This window comes from Ascaphus truei, chromosome 10 (genome assembly GCF_040206685.1).
Source record: "Ascaphus truei isolate aAscTru1 chromosome 10, aAscTru1.hap1, whole genome shotgun sequence".
Classification (NCBI taxonomy): domain Eukaryota; kingdom Metazoa; phylum Chordata; class Amphibia; order Anura; family Ascaphidae; genus Ascaphus; species Ascaphus truei.
In genome coordinates this window covers 52,820,185-52,832,444 of record NC_134492.1, presented here as the reverse complement: position 1 = coordinate 52,832,444, position 12,260 = coordinate 52,820,185, and positions in this window count along the sequence as shown.

Genomic DNA, 12,260 nt, shown 5'->3' with positions numbered 1-12,260 from the left:
ACTGATGCAAAGCAAGGTCACCCAAGCCCAGCGTCCTCAGGAAGCATTAATACTAAGGCCATTGTTTAAACAGCTAAGTTAGTAGTTGTCCAACTGCGTAGAATAAAACGCTACAATACATGTGTGTATGTATAAATGTATATGCATATGTATATGTATGTATGTATTTAAAACCAGAGACAGCACATAAAACACAGACAAAGCTCAGTTTTAGCACATCCAGTGAAAATCATACACGGTACAGAGCCTGAATATGTATGTATAAATATCTATTAAGTAAATAGTCTTTTAGTTTGACATTTTTGGCCAAAATTGTTGTAAGCCCCTGAGCCAACGTCACGGCAGACCACAATTCAGGGGTCCCTAACGCTAATATAAATTCTTAATAACCTGTGTAATAACAGGAAGAATGATTTATAGTAAATCTGTCAATATTAGTTGCAAAGTTCTAAGTTCTCAGGGGCTTACAACAATTTTGGCCAAAAATGTCAAACTAAAAGACCATTTACTTAATAGATATTTATACATATATAATCAGGCACTGTACCGTGTATGATTTTCACTGGATGTGCTAAAACTGAGCTTTGTCTGTGTTTTATGTGCTGTCTCTGGTTTTAAATATATATTGCCATGCTCAGTAGCACTCCTCTGTGACACTCATATGCTTATATATATGTTGTGGTTATTTTGGGGGTTCAATAGGAGCTTGTTAGGTGTCCAGTATTATGTATGTATGTATATATATGTATATGTGTATATAAATATATATGTGTGTGTGTTTATAACTATACATGCATGTATAAGAGGCAAAATGTGTGTATATCTGAATACATATATATTGTAGCATGTATATTATATTCACAGTATGTGTGTATTACAGATGTAGCAGGATTCCGGAGGAAAAAGCAAAAAAACAAAGCACCGGCGGTATCACAGTGGGGGTTCCATGCTTCCAAATCGGACCCCCAATGGGATAATTCTCTGGTGCAGAGGCAGCCATGTCATGGTCATGACGCTTGCCACGGTGCTGGATGCAGTAAGACTTGTGGGTGAGGTGAGCAAAGCGTCCACCTTGGGCCCCACGCTTCAGTGAGCCCCGTGCTCCCTCCTCTCCCTCCTGTCGGTGCCTTGATCCAACTTTCACCCGACGGGAGGGGGTAGCGCGGAGCCCCCTTCGTCCATCTCCCCCCTTCACCAATTCCCCCTCTCCTGTGGGAAGGATTCCGGCTCCGAAATGAGGAGGGAGAGGAGGGAGCGCAAGGAGGGAGTGTGGGGCTCCCCCCTTGGGTCGGAAGTTTAATCCTGGTGCCGAGAGGAGGGAGCACGGAGCCCTTGGACTAGGAGAGAGGTTGGTGTGGGTGTGTGTTTTCTCCTCTTACCTTTTCCGGAGCGGGTTCCTCCTGTAGCGCCACTTTGCCATGGTGACCGATATCAAATGACACGTGATGTCATGATGCCGCGACGCTGCTGGAGGAGGGCTGCTCGTCATTGTGAGTCGAAACAAAAAATTTATCGAGTGGACTACCGCTTGCTATGAAAAGAAGTTGGGGAACTCACCAGATATGAAGGTTAAAAAAGTCTGTCATGAAAACTACATAAAATGACAAAACTTTTATCATTTTATGTAGTTTTCATTAAAGACTTTTTTAACCTTCATATCTGGTGAGTTCCCCAACTTCTTTTCATAGCAAGCGGTAGTCTCCACTCGATCATTTTTTGTTTCTGTTGCTGCCTGGATCGGAGGACACCACCGGTTTAACCATTGTTGCGGGAGGAATGGATTAGTGGTGACACCTTGTGAGCATGCGGCTCTACACCACTACATTTGGAAGGAGGCGGGGGTAAGGTGAAGCTTCTCAGGGGGTCACACAGCCTTGTGGGAATCCAACCTCTCTGTAAGTACCCCGCTTCTTATACCTTTCTTAACCCCTTGGTTTTTCTCCCCTCTCCCTGCATCTATACTTATATGTATCGGACATTGCTATTATCAATTTAAAAGACTGTTATTTGATTTCCTTACCTTTTTGCTTTTGGAGCTGATATTCGTTTTTTTGTTCTGCGTCATTGTGAGTCCCCTGAACTTTTCTTACAGGGTTGGCCCCACAGCCTGTGTGCCGCCTTGGGCTGCGCAATGCCAAAGCCAGGGGTTTCCACCAGAATCAGTCCCCAATCCGCCGTCGCATTGAGTATCCAATGTTAATCCATGTTGGTGATGGTCAAATAATCCTTTCCGACGTTGGATAATCCATTCAACAGATAACATGCCAACGGATAGTGAGGACCACTTGTTCAGTATACACAGACAGCACACACACACACTCTACCCCCGCACACCACCCCAACCACACACACTTAGACACACCCTCATCCCCCCCCACACACACACACTCCCTGCCCCCCACACACCACACACTCGATATGTGCATATATAACACACACCACAGAAATATCTGGATGTTGTTTCCAGTAGCTCTGACATTAAGAGAATTTGTATAACACCAATGATTTACAACACTGCATATATTCTCTAGAGACCTCCCGACTATTCTTCTGAATTACATTTAGTAACTATAGCGCAGTGTAGTAGCCAGATTAGCTTTCCTTGCTATTTAGCATTTAGATGATATTGTGATTTTTTTCCCCCCTCGTCAAGTCTTTTTACTGGGCAGGTTTATGTGGATTAAATTTCCTTTCTTTGCGTCCAAGAAGAAAATAGAATGAAAGGTCACAAATATTTTCCCACATTGGTAGAGACTGCGTTTTTGCACAACACATAATGGCACGAAGTCCATGAATTTCCATAATCAGCATGCAGAGTTAGGCATGTCCATAAAGAAATAACTATTGGGCATTATATTATTTCAAAGCCAATTTGCCTGTGACATTTCATTTTAGAACTGAATTTTGTGTTTCCATTGAGAGTGTAGAAAGTATTGATGTTTAGGAGGTTTGTAGAGACTGTTTTTATGTTGAGTTCATGCAGAGATCCTGCGCTGATGGGGTTCATTTCTTCTTGGTAACATGAGTGCGGGGAAGACAGTTTCATTGCCTATTAATGAGTCCATTGGTAGAAATAAGTCCAGAAAGAGAAACATGGAAGGATGAGAATTTCAAAGGGCTTTTATAATGTACAGGCAGTCCTCGTTTTACAACGCTTCGTTTTCCAACAAATGGCTTATCCAACGCTATGTAATGCATACCTATGTTCATTTTTACTATGCCAAAACGCCTTATCCAACGTTCTTACGACGTTTTGCAAAGTTGTTTGTATATATAATATATATTATATAATATAATATTATATTATGCTATATAATATATTATATTATTATATTATATATTAGTTATATTATTTATATATATAATACAGTATATACACTATATAATGTATGTGTGTGCTGCATATCTTATTGCCTGCGTAAAATATTTGGTGTATTTTAGTGTTAAAAATGCCTTCAGGAAAGGAACCTTTCATTTAAACAGTGTTCCTATGGAAAACGTGTTTCGCTTTACAACGTCTCGCTATCCAACGCTATTTTGAGTAACGCATTGTGTCGGATAACCGAGGACTGCCTGTACTGCCGATTTAATCATCATTAAGAAAAACTGCGGCGGAGTCACATTTTGCATACGAATTGACAAGCGTTAGGTCAATGTGCGTTGGAATTTAATTTAATATGTTAATTTTCAAAACTCTCTAAGGGCCAGATCCATCTAGCGCCATAAACACAGGTTATATAATCAGTGTTAGATTTCCCATTGGGACTGGGACTAAGGCGGTAAAATTTGGGGAGTGGCAAAAATGTCCGCCCCATTTGCATTTGCCGCACTCTCTGGCCTATCGGACCTAATGGGAAGGGACTTATTTACCTGTGTCGGCCACCTCCATTCAAAATCGAGCGTCAAATGATGCCGCGGAGGTCCAAAACGACGTCACACGGCATCTCATTGCCATGGCAACCGTGAGATTGCGACATCAAATAACGTCGTGTGACATCCCGTTGGTGACGTCCGCGGTGTAATTTGATGCCGGATTCTGAAGCAGAAGCAGGGTGGTAGGCACAGGCAAGTGCCTAAGGGCGGCAGATTTGTACTGTAAATCCGCCATTGTATATAATGTGACGTTACCAAAATTAATAACAGTTATGTTATTTTCCTGAAAGTTGATGCATATCCACAAAGACAATTATATTACAAAACAATGGCCATTGCTTCTCTCATGGCTTAATGCCATGTTAAGTTTGCATTGTGTTAGCTTCACGTAACATGGTGTTGAGCCTGTATTACCTCAAGGTTGCATTACTCTCATGCAGACAGTGAAAGGAGACGGTGAAAGAGATGGAGATGGTGAAAGGAGATGGTGACGGTGAAAGGCAATGGTGATGATGAAAGGAGACTGTGAAAGCAGACAGAGACGTTGAAAGGAGATGGAGATGTGAAAGGAGATGGTGACGGTGAAAGTAGACTGTGAAAGGAGACGGTGAAAGGAGACAGAGACGGTGAAAGGAGACAGAGACGGTGAAAGGAGACAGAAACGGTGAAAGGAGACAGAGATGGTGAAAGGAGACAGAGACAGTGAAAGGAGACGGTGAAAGGAGACAGAGACAGTGAAAGGAGATGGAGATGGTGAAAGGTGACGAAAGGTCCATGGGATAACATGGCTGAAACCCCCTTTTGCCACTTTCCGCTACAAGTCTGATGTCTCATCAAAATAACTTTACATGTCGTTAGAGGTATACCAACTTGCACACATTGGAACAAAGATTAGCAAGGACCCTATCCCAAACAGCACCCACTCCACAATGAGCAAAGGCATTTAATCCCTCCCACTCCCTTAAACTGGCTGTTTTGCCCCCACTAACCTAATCACTTTCTCTAAACACATCTACAGACTCACATTAATAATAATTTATGTTGGACAGGTGTACCCCATCCATATGAAACAAACCCCTAATGTCACCTTTCAAATCCTAACGCCTAATAGGCCTATACTGGCCTAACTGATATTGCCTATTACACTACATGCTGTAATAATCAGTTATACAATTGTAGCCAGGTCCCCTTTGTCCCGCGACACGCCCTCCTCTTACCTCTGCTGCCGGGGGTCACTCGACAGACCCCCTGGCACTTCTGGAGGGTGGGGGCCGAGCAGGGAGCACTCAGGTGCTCCGGAGGCTCCCGACGGCTCCCGTGCAGGGCACCGCCATGTTGCGCAACTTCGCACATGCGCAGTGAGTCCCCGCATGCGGCGGCCAGCCAGGGATATTGCGCATGCGCAGTGATAGCGCGCGAACCCTAGCCTACCATGGACAGGCTCTTGGAAGGGACTACAAGTCCCATGAGCCTCAGGAGCGCCCCAAGTGACGCCAGGGAGCCAATAGGGCTAGAGTATCTCCCTGCACTAGGCCAGCAGCCCCCTAGGCCCCAGATAGCCCTGAGTCACCAGTAGCTTTGAGTTTCAGGGACAGGCCCCAGGTTAAGGACCCTGCCCCTTATTATTCAGAGTCAGTTAGGGACACAGCGGACGCTGCGCTTCCATCCAGAGGTCTGGGCTCAGACCTTCGCTGTCGCTGCAGCAGCCATCCTGGTGGGATCATCCCGGACAGAAGTTCCTGTGGGCAGCGGTCATCGGATCCTTTGTGAAGCTCCTTGGCAGGCCCGGGCACTGAAGTGCTCGGCAGGTAACCATCACCAAGTGCACCAACTATACTCTATTATACTTACACGGGACTAGTGGCTGCGCAGTCACACATATCTATCTCACGTGAAGGGACATATTGTGTGGGGGTTACTGGACACGGGGTGGGATCACCCGTTGAAAGGGGGTAGCGTCCTGCGAGACGCAGTAGCTAGTGTCTCCTCTAGAGAGGGACACCTGTTGATATATATATGAATAAGTACGGTTGCTACAGTAAAGTTATTGGTTGTTTTACATGCTGTGTGTGGGATATATATATTGTCCTGCGACGAACCACTCCCCCCTCCGGTGGGAGACATCACAGGTGGAGGCGCTGCACCGAGTACAAGGTTACTCCTATTTTTTATACGTGCCCCAGGCTCCCCGTGGCAGAGGTTTAGGCCTCCTGTGAGCCTAACAGGTAAAGCACCACACCTGGTAACATTAAGGTCCCCGCACACACATGCTATATGCTATTGGGTGGGAGAATACCGTTACATTTGGAGGCGCTGCTGAGATTCTACCTGGGGTGCCCTATTCCATATCAAATTGTTCGACTCAATCGCCATCATGTCTGTGACGTCAAAGCAAGAAGTCCATGACTGGGCCTTAGCGCGCCGCATGTTCCCAAGACGCGTGGTTGCAGTGGCGGGAGTATGAAATGACATGGACTTATTCGCAGTGCGCAAGCAAGTAAGAAATTGTCCGGGACTGACCACCGCCCGGGTGGTAGACTATAAACTTGATGCTGACGGCCGGGGGACCACCTACCTCCTGGCCACCGAACGCGATATATGTTCAGAGACTGTTCCCCATGTATTAAACTTACCCGAGTCCTCCGCAGAGGACTGTCTCATGATATATCCTGACACCCAGGCCCCCGAAGAACCGCCCACCACTACTGGGCCAACCACGACCCACCGGGTGACCAGTACTCTTCACAGGGTTGGTCCCCTTAAGATCTCCTTCACTCCGAGCGGGGTAGGAGGAGTCAGCAGTTGGGCGGGGAGTCCAGCCACCTTGCCTACTCCTGATAGACGAACAGGCAGTCTCCCAACCATGCCTAGCATAGGAGCTGGAACCAGTAGTCAGCCCCTTAGTGGAGGTCTTTCCTTGAATATGACAGCCTCCCAACTAGTAGAAGCTGTAACCATCTCGTCCCAAGCACAAAACTACCAGAAACTAAAGGCCTTTTCTGGGATTCTACCGACGCCTTCAGGAGAAGAAGGGATCGAGACATGGAGGGACCATACTCTCCAAGCAATAGCGGAGTGGTCGTGCTCCGAAGCAAGCAAAAGGCAGAGGCTGGTTGAGTGCCTCAGAGCCCCAGCCTCCCAACTGGTACAGACGCATTGTGAAGTGGAAGGAGAAGTTACTGCACAGGAACTGGTGGAAATGCTCCCTCAGTCCTATACCCGAGAAGATGACGAGGATGAGCTGATGGCCCAGTTCAAAGCTCTTCGCCAAAAAGAAGGAGAGGATTTGTCTGCCTTCGTCCGCAAACTACAGCTGTCACTGGGGACCCTCCTGTCCAAAAACATAATTTCAGTCGCCGAAGTGGACCGGTACCGATTCAAACAGCTACTAAAGGGGTCGTTGCCTAATCACAACATAGCTATAATGATGCAGGCCGCCCCGATCACTGCTGTACCACCCAGCTACATGGAATTGTTGCATCACATCAGAGGACATGAGGTGCAGCTACATTTTCATGAACCCAAAAAGACCAAGGATACCATCAAGGATGACACCTCTGCTCCCTCCGCCCTACAGGGTAAGAAATCTTCCCACCAGGAGGAGGAGGTGGCTCACAAATCACCTGCCGGGAAGGGCCGTATCTCCGAGAGATCATCTTCCACGTACAAGGGTCGTCCTGAACGCCGCGAAGTAGTTTGCTATAACTGCGGGAAGAAGGGCCACTTCTCCAGCGATTGCCCGGAGAGGGAGGATCCTCCGGAGGAAAAACCTCTCGATAGTGGAAATTCAGCCCGGTCAATGGTCTGCCGCATACAAGGGGCAGAGTCTGACCCAGAAACTCCTACTGGAACCGAAGATGTTCCTTCTAACTCCGGTCCCAGTAATGACGCCTTACCAAGGGAAGCTTACAGTCAAGTAGGTCCCTCGGCCATCGTGCCTGTTGTACTGGAAGGGATCTATGCATCTGCCCTACTGGACACTGGATCCCAAGTGACCATTATATACCGCAAGTTCTATGACCAGCACCTTGGACACTGCCCCCTGAGGTCGGCCGAACATATGAAGGTTAGGGGGTTAAGTAATGAAGGGGGTAGGATGGTCCGTGGTTCACAGCAACTTCAGCAGCCAACGCATGGATGTCTAAAAAAACTTTATTGATCGCTAGCAGCAAACATCAGGCAACCACTCTAACATGTTTCGTCCAGGCTATGGAATTGTTGCATCACATCAGAGGACATGAGGTGCAGCTACATTTTCATGAACCCAAAAAGACCAAGGATACCATCAAGGATGACACCTCTGCTCCCTCCGCCCTACAGGGTAAGAAATCTTCCCACCAGGAGGAGGAGGTGGCTCACAAATCACCTGCCGGGAAGGGCCGTATCTCCGAGAGATCATCTTCCACGTACAAGGGTCGTCCTGAACGCCGCGAAGTAGTTTGCTATAACTGCGGGAAGAAGGGCCACTTCTCCAGCGATTGCCCGGAGAGGGAGGATCCTCCGGAGGAAAAACCTCTCGATAGTGGAAATTCAGCCCGGTCAATGGTCTGCCGCATACAAGGGGCAGAGTCTGACCCAGAAACTCCTACTGGAACCGAAGATGTTCCTTCTAACTCCGGTCCCAGTAATGACGCCTTACCAAGGGAAGCTTACAGTCAAGTAGGTCCCTCGGCCATCGTGCCTGTTGTACTGGAAGGGATCTATGCATCTGCCCTACTGGACACTGGATCCCAAGTGACCATTATATACCGCAAGTTCTATGACCAGCACCTTGGACACTGCCCCCTGAGGTCGGCCGAACATATGAAGGTTAGGGGGTTAAGTAATGAAGACTACCCCATTGATGGGATTGTGAGGGTTCAACTGGAAATACTCCAACTGAACACTGGCAAGAAACACCCCATGCATGTAGCGGCAATGGTATGCCCGAAACCCCAAGACCAGTGCAAGTATCCGATCATCTTGGGAACTAATACTGATATAGTACAAGCTGTAATCAGAGCATACCTGAAAGAGACCAACGAGTTGCCGCTGGCCAATTCGCTTCTAGACACCATCCTATGAGAGGAGTGCAACCGGGTAAATGTCTTGGAGCGTCACGGGGATCTCTACAATCGTCAACGCGGACTGACGACCACATTACCAGGGGGACTGCAACGAATGGCCATCTGGTGCTGTTATCCCTAGCGAGATAAGAACGATCAGCTTTTCTCTCTGGAAAGTACCCCCGAGGAAGAAGTTCAGAGAGGGTTTAGGGTACTACCCGAGGTGAGGGAGTGGACGACTAAAATCCCTCTACGAACCTACGTATATGTGCAGAACATCTCCCCATTCCCGATGGAACTTGATTCCGTACAGAGTCTGGGTTGCATATATCCTGTCAGCCCTGTGGGAACAACGCCCCAGGTGAATGCGGCGCCAGCGAGTGAGCGGTTAGTCGATCTGGACTTCAACTTCGGCGATTCGACATTGCCCACTGAGTGGAAAGAGTGGCTGACAACCCAGTTGAATAAACGACGGACTGTGTACTCCACGAGTGAGATGGATGTGGGGTGCAGTAGCAGCGCTCAACATGCCATTAGACTAAGTGATGGCACCCCGTTCCGGGAACGCTCTCGACGCATTGCCCCGAGGGATGTTGACGATGTGAGGAACGTCTTGCAGGAAATGGAGACCGCTGGGATTTTGACGGAGTATCGGAGCCCCTACGCATCTCCCATAGTGGTGGTGAGGAAAAAGAACAGATCCGTACGACTGTGTGTCGACTATCGAACCCTGAACAATCGTACAATACCGGACCAGTACAACCTTCCTCGCATTGAAGAGATCCTGAATGCTCTGAACGGAAGCCAATGGTTCAGCGTGCTCGATCTACGATCCGGGTACTATCAGGTACCCATGAATGCAGAGGATCAGGAGAAAACAGCCTTCGTCTGTCCTCTGGGGTTCTACCAATTTACACGTATGCCCCAAGGTATATGTGGGCCCCTGCTACCTTCCAGCGACTGAAGGAGAAGACTATCGAGGACATGAACCCTCGGGAGTGTCTCGTCTACCTGGACGACATCATTGTCTTTGGAAGGACTCTGGAAGAGCACGAAGAGAGGCTGCTTAAAGTGATAGACCATCTTGGGAAGGAAGGGTTGAAATTGTCCCTAGACAAGTGTCGGTTTTGTCACACCTTGGTGACCTACATGGGGCACATCGTGTCTTCTCAAGGAATCGCCACCGACCCAGCCAAAGTAGAAGTGGTCGTGAACTGGCCGTGTCCCGAGAATGTCACGGAACTACGATCCTTCCTGGGGTTCTGTGGGTATTACCGTCGCTTCGTGGAAGGGTACTCTAGTAGAGCTAAACCCCTGAACAATCTGTTGAAGATATACCCCGAAGATACAGGAAGGAAGGCCGTATTGTTTGGTGATAAATGGACGTCTGTGTGTGAACAGGCCTCCCTGAAATTGAAGAAGTGCCTGACCGAAGCGACGGTGCTTGCGTATGCTGATCCCGAACATCCATATGTTCTGCATGTGGATGCCAGTCTCAATGGACTGGGTGCCGTCCTGCACCAGAAGCACCCCGAGGGCCTTCGGCCTGTAGCCTACATCAGCCGCAGTCTGACACCCAGTGAACAGAAATACCCCGTCCACAAGTTGGAGTTCCTGGCTCTCAAGTGGGCGATCACCGAGAAGCTCCACGATTACCTTTACGGATAACAATCCCCTCACGTACATCAATACCTCGGCCAAATTGGATGCAGCAGGACACCGATGGCTGGCAGCCCTGAACAATTACCGATTCTCCCTCAAGTATAAGCCGGGACCTTTGAATGTCGGGGCTGACGCCCTCTCCCGACGGCCAGGGCTAAGTGCTACTCAAGATGATGAGGAATGGGAAGAACTCCCAGGACCCGGGGTGCGAGCTATGTGTAGCACTGCCGCCATCGTCAATGATCAAGTGGCCTCAGAATTATGGGTTGCGAAAAACCTTGGGATGCCAGTCGCAGGCTGTCCCAGCCGCCTACTGCGATCCAAAAGGGATGAACATAACTCATGACAAAGTGCTACGGTGGAAAGATCTGGTAGACTACCAAATTCGAGATCCTGTCATTAGTATCATTAGGCAAGCCGTTGAAAAGAAGAATCCAGCCCTTCTGAAGCGTGCTCCCAACGACTTGGTGGCCTCACTCATGCGGGAAGTGGACAAATTCGAAATCGATAACTGCTTACTCTATCGGGTAGTGCAATACCACAACCACCCGGATAGACGGCAACTAGTCCTCCCCAAGAACTTGCAATACATGGTGTTGAAATCCCTACATGATGAGCATGGACATCTCGGTGTAGAGAAGACCTTTGGGTTGGTCAGAGACCGCTTTTTCTGGCCCAAGATGCGAGAGGCCGTAGAACGCCACTGTCGCCGTTGTACTCGGTGTATACAACGCAAGACCCTACCTACCAGAGCAGCACCCATGGGCCATCTGAAGAGTTCTGGCCCAATGGACCTTGTGTGTATGGACTTTCTGTGCATTGAGCCTGATAGCCCGGAATATGCAACGTGCTGGTCATCACGGATCATTACACCCGGTATGCCCAGGCCTTCCCCACAAAAGATCAGAAAGCCATCACCGTGGCAAAAATATTATGGGAGAAGTACTTCGTGCACTACGGTCTTCCAAACCGCCTTCACTCAGACCAAGGTCGGGATTTTGAGAGCACTCTGATCCGAGAACTGCTCAAAATGCTGAACATCGCCAAATCACGAACCACCACGTACCACCCCGAAGGAGATGCGTTGCCAGAACGATTTAATCGAACCTTACTGGACATGCTCGGAACTCTACAGAGTGCTCAGAAGACTGAATGGAGTCGACACGTGGAGGCCCTGGTGCATGCGTACAATTGTACCCGACACGAGTCAACTGTATTCTCCCCATACTTCCTCATGTTTGGGCGAGAGGCGAGACTGCCAGTGGATGTACGTCTTAGAGTCTCGACGGATGGGATACACAATGCTACCCATTTCAAATACGTGCAAAGACTTAAAGACAGTTTGCAGCAGGCCTATCAACAGGCTGAGAAGTCTACAGCTAAGCTGAACGCTGGCAATATAAGGCGATACGATCTTAAGGTCAAATATCGGGAGCTTCGTCCTGGAGACGCTGTGCTGCTTCAAAACCTGGGAGTCCCAGGAAAACACAAATCGGCCGACAGATGGAGAGATGGTGTATATGAAATAGAATCTCAGATGCCTGGTCTCCCGGTCTATCGCATCAAAGACACCGACGGCCGAGTAAAGTATGGCACCATAACCATCTTCTCCCCATTCCACAAGTGGGAGATGAGGAAGCAGAAATACTGGCCACACCACTCAACGGTGAGTCCGACTTA